The sequence below is a fragment of the Centruroides sculpturatus genome, unplaced genomic scaffold, assembly GCF_000671375.1.
Source record: "Centruroides sculpturatus isolate CEXI.00-Female unplaced genomic scaffold, Cexi_2.0 scaffold264, whole genome shotgun sequence".
NCBI classification, from domain to species: Eukaryota; Metazoa; Arthropoda; class Arachnida; order Scorpiones; family Buthidae; genus Centruroides; species Centruroides sculpturatus.
In genome coordinates this window covers 507,881-513,286 of record NW_019384577.1, presented here as the reverse complement: position 1 = coordinate 513,286, position 5,406 = coordinate 507,881, and the positions used below count along the sequence as shown (strand labels likewise).

Sequence of the window (5,406 nt, the reverse complement as noted above, 5' to 3'; positions counted from 1 at the left end):
TGAATGCTCTTGTATCATATGACAATTTTTCATTTTTTTTAAATACAACCCCCTATAACACTGTTGATAATTCCGTTTTATATGAATTCTATGTTGTACGAGTCACTTAGATTTTACAAATACGTGAGCCGTTCACAGCCCGGCACACATATTTGTAAAATCTAAGTGATTCGTACAATATGGAATTCATATAAAACGGAATTATCAACAGTGTTATAGGGAGGAGGTCGACTGTACTGTAATTGCTAATGCATCATTTCATCCATATTTTGGAGAGGAGAAAAGTTGCTATATGGAATTGAAGGGCCTAGAATCAGAAGAACTTAAGTCCACATTTTCATTCTTCCCACTCTCTTTGAAAATATTGCCTATTGTTGGTNACTAAATTTTAATTTTAAATTTAAAAAAAATAATAATCAAATTTATTTTATTAATTAATAAATATAAATATTCAAAAATTTATTTATTTATTTTTTAAATCGATTCCTTCAAAAAAAACTAAAAAATACAAAAAAAATTCAAATTTCTTTTTGAATTTTATTCAAAGAATTTCATTGGCTAAACGTAATCCAAAGGGTCAAAAGATGGAGTTTATAATTAGAAATAGTTGTTAAGAAGGGGGTACGCAAGCGGGTTAAATGACCTTTCACCTATTTTATTTGCTTCCATCGTTTGATCACTTCAGTCAATATCTAAACCAGAATTTCACCTTTGATATTTAAGGGGATCGGTTGGTGCGCGTGCCTCGCCGAAACACCAGAAAGAGACGACATTCGACAACACACACACACATACATACATACACACATATACACACAACACGCGCTCTTTTCCTCTTCCAACAATTATTTAAACGTCTTTTCTTATCACGTTTTTGGATTCGTTACGCTCTCATCGAATGGTAAGTCTCCTTTCTTGAATTTTGAATTTTTGAATTTTTTCTTCCCCCTTTCCCGGTTACTTTTAAATTTTTTAAATCGTGAAGGGATTTCTTTTTTCTTATTTTTCTTACCTGGCAATTTGAAAGGCTAATTTTATTGAAATTCAACAAAGTCAAAAACATGACCTCTAGCCCTTAAATTAATAATGGGTCTCTCCTTCATACACAAATGATGCGTATTTCTCTATTAATTGTAACTATTAATTAATTGTAATAGAGTTCTATTATGACAATAGATGACGCTTTTATGGACATGAATTTGAAATTCAAAGATTTCACAAAGATTGAGTACTTAGAGCCAAAAAAAATCAATAATAAATTAATCATTTTCATAAAATGGCGGTTGGAGAAAAGTTTTCGACTTTCATGTATAATTGGTTATTGGTTATAACAAGTTGGGCATCAGATACAGCGGCTATATCGCCCGGTGGAAGGTAAAAATTCAGTGGATAGTATTAGTAATTGGCTAGTACGCGCGGGAATAATGCCTTCCGGGAAGTCTTTTAAGGGAAACTTGCCCCTATTTAAGTGGTACAGACGTGGAGAAAACCCGGAAAACACCACGTGGCTAGCCCATCCGAGCGAGGCCAAACCCACGACCGAACTCCCAGTGTTTAGGGACCGGCCCTATCATGTTTAAAGCTGCTGCAATACATTAGCGCCATCTTAATAATTTTTTTTCTAGGCCCGCACCCAAATATATTCTTCCAGAAAGACAAAGGAAATGCTAGAAAACAAAATTAATTTTAAATATTTTTATTTATTCGAAAATTATAACCAGTGTTTTGGACGTTCTATTATATACACATGAACCATTCAAAGAATAAAATTCCCATGACNGACTTTCTAAAGATTAATTATACCGTTTACTGTTGTTTCAGTACATAGTTCTGTATAAATTATACTGTAATTTTGTGTTGTAGTATAATTTATTATTTTAGAATTTCTGTTTTCTTATTGGATGCTGCAAGTGACCAATAAACGTGTTGAAATGAAAATAACAAGAAAGTAAAAGATAGAAATTTTGTACGATAGAAAAAAAAATACAATTTTTGAAATTCTTTCAATAGTTTCTGTTAATTTTTGTACAAATATAAAGAAAAAACACAAAAACTAAGTAAACAAGTCGGAGATATCAAATGTTAGCATCTTCTGTTTCATCCAACGTTTCTTTTATTTCTATTTATCTATTTATTCTTCATTTCAATTCACTCTTTTCTTTAGGAATTCATCTCTATACAAACTATTCGCTATTGTTACTGCTTTTCTGTATCAATCTACTATTCAAACTATTCACCAGAGCTGTATCATATTACTCATTTTACTATTTTATCTGTATTATTCTATGGACCAAATTATTCATTTTACTGTTTTACTTTATCATTCAAATTGTTCAGCAAGCATTTATCACTTATCTGTTATTCAAACTCTTTATATTACGCTTTTACTGTATTTTTCTATCATTGAAATTATTCATTGTTTTATTATGTTATTCTCTTACTCAAACTATTCATTAACTATTCATCAGCTAACTGCATCTTTCAAACTATTTACATTGCCTGTTTTTTTTACTACAAATGTATAAAAATCTGTCCAAAGATGCTCACGATACCTTCACATAAATCCAACATTCAGTGCTTAAATTTATAAAATTAAAATTAAAATCCTTATCACTTTGGAAAAAATTGACATTTTCATGATTTTTTAAAATGATTTTATATAAAATTTAATTAATTTTAACTTGTTTTAAAGAGCAAACTTTAAGTTAAACTTTACTAAATTACCACGTTTTATGCTTAAAGCATTCTTTTCTTTAAAGAAAAAAAATACATTTTTATAACTTAAAATTAATAAATAATATAAAAATAATTAAAATTATATTAAATTAAATGTATTTTTGATTAATCTGACTTAGTTTTGTATTTTAATTTTGTTTTTTAAGCTGTAAATTAACTTAGTACGCGAGTTTATTTGTTAACCATTGGTTATTCATTAATTAATACATTTGCTGGAAGTTCTAAACGATTTTTTCTGTGATTTTTCTCAAAAAATTAATATATTTTGGATTTTTAAAAAATAATTTCAATGATTTTTTTTTGGTTTTTATTGTTCTACCTAAGAGATAAAACGTCAATTAATCAATAATTGGATGACTTTCAAGATGCCTTCGTCAATGTTTAAATGCTTAAATATTATTATTTATGTATTAACGGATCAAATGATATATAAATGACTAAATTTTACAGAAATTTTTATATTTTTATTATAACAAAGATTTGAGAGAGATGTTTGTACTTTCCACTAATTATAAAACATATAAAACGCGTTTTACGATCTTTAAAGCTTTCTAAATTTTAATTTTTTTTATAAAAAGCACGTATTCTTCATTAAAAAAAAACTATTTTTAAAAAATTATTAATCAAAAATAACAGCACAGAGCTTGTTAACATAACAAAACCGAAAGAGAAAGTGCGATGTTGGCTTCTCTGCAGAGCTTCTTAACTATGCGGGAAAGACGTATTTACAGGCTGTGTTAGTCCTTGAGATTAATTAATATTTTCTATGAAAAATACTAATTATTATTAATAAAAATTGTTAATTTTGAAAAAAATATTTTGTTTTTATATTTATCAAACTATGAAACTTCCGAATAATATAAAATAATAGTAAAAATTCGCTTTACTTTCGTTGAAAGATAAAGGAACAGAATTGAATATAAAGAGTTAATTCCTTAAAATCACATTTATAAAATATTTAATGCTACAAAATTAATTCGTTAGATCGTCAGAAAAAGTAATTTTATATTAATAAGTTGATTAATTACAAAATTATTCATGTTTTTTGAGCATAACATATTAAAAATATGGTTAGAAGAGAATGAATTGTAAGTTTAATTGCTCTACATCCATACTAATCAGTACAATTGTGAAGCGGGGACTTATAACTAAGCATTAGACTAATATTAAAATAAAAAGGGTGGCCCAAAAGCGAGTTAACAGCACTTAAACAGTGATATAGATTTGTAACTAGAAAGTGTAGTTAAAGCTTTGTAAATTGTATATTAAACAACTTATGTAAGTATAAACTATATGTAATGTGATTTACAATGGTTATAACTGACCTTTGATCAGCCTTTATTTTTCTAATTAATTTTAAATTAGTGACTGATTTCTACTGTTGTGGTTACTTATATTAAATTTAAAGCACTTTTAAATTTATTTTACAACTTAGTATCTAATATTTTTAATTATTAATGAATAATTATTAACAGATTAAGCAAAAGAGAGAGAGAGAGAGAGAGAGCACTTGCCCTCTTAAAGCTGTTTTCTTTGCATGTCGAGTGTACTTAATTAAGGGAGAATTCATCATCACGAATTCATTATTTGTAGAAAACTGTTTTTATCTTAATTTAATATATAAATAATAAATTTATAAACTATATAAATTTAATTATTAAGTAAATTAATGTATCTGTAAGATTTTTAGTTCGATTACTTTTTAAATTTAAACACATTTTCATGTGTAAAGATGAGGAGGAAAAGGATAGATTTTATCACAAAAATAATATAAAAATCTGTTGAAAATTTAAAAATATTACCTCAAAATCGTGTAAAATGTTTCAATTTTCTCGTTTTTAATTAATTTTTGTTTTTGTTTTAACGAGATAAATTCGTATATTCATCATCTTATTGATGAGTATGATATAGCACTTTGTTCGTTGATTATCTCGTTATTCAATATAGAAATAATTAAATTCGGCATCTCCTAATCATTTTATTTTGTTCAGGAGATAATTTCGATTATTTTCATATAAATTACCGTAGAAATTATTTAATTTTTCTTATTTTTTTTGTACAATTATCTATGTGATACTTCCTATCTTCATGGCTTCAGCAAACAACTTTCAAGTTATTTTTCTGAAATTTTTTCTTACTTTATCTTCAATTTAATTCGTAATTTTTAAAATTTCCTTATCGAAATTCATCTAAGAGACTTCTAAATTTGAAAATTTTATCACTAAATTTAACCTTTGATACTTTTAACGCATTGCTAAACCAAGAAAATTCTCTTGAGCGATATTTATATGACATTTCCCCTATTTAGCATATTCAAAGCTGTAAATGCGGGTAAGCATTAATTCTCTTGAGTGAGATTTATACGTAGTGCTATTATTTAAACATCTACAAAGCGTTAAATACGGGTATGCATTAAATAGGGGTTAGCGTGAACAATAATAAATCGAACGAAATAATTTATTTATAAATCATCTCACAAATCTAATTCTTCCTCCATTTACATATTTATGAAAATGATAGCATTATGCAGAAAATATCTAATTTTATAAATATTAAATACAGGAATGAATTTAAAATACAGAATGTTAAATCGAGGTTTTTCTGTAATAATTTTCTGTCTGAATCTTGATTAGAGTTTAAAATTTTATTTTATAATTTTATTTAGCTGTC

At 26.6% G+C, this 5,406-nt stretch overlaps 1 protein-coding gene across 1 annotated transcript in view; it reads left to right on the top strand.

Moving 5' to 3' along the window:
- The first annotated feature begins 662 nt into the window (after positions 1-662).
- The window catches only part of LOC111624378 (protein retinal degeneration B-like), a 90,488-nt gene continuing 85,744 nt past the window's right edge, over positions 663-5,406 (top strand). The window contains exon 1 of the mRNA XM_023367200.1: positions 663-901. The gene's annotated coding sequence lies outside the window, so the exon portion shown is untranslated. The remainder of the gene's footprint in view (positions 902-5,406) is intronic.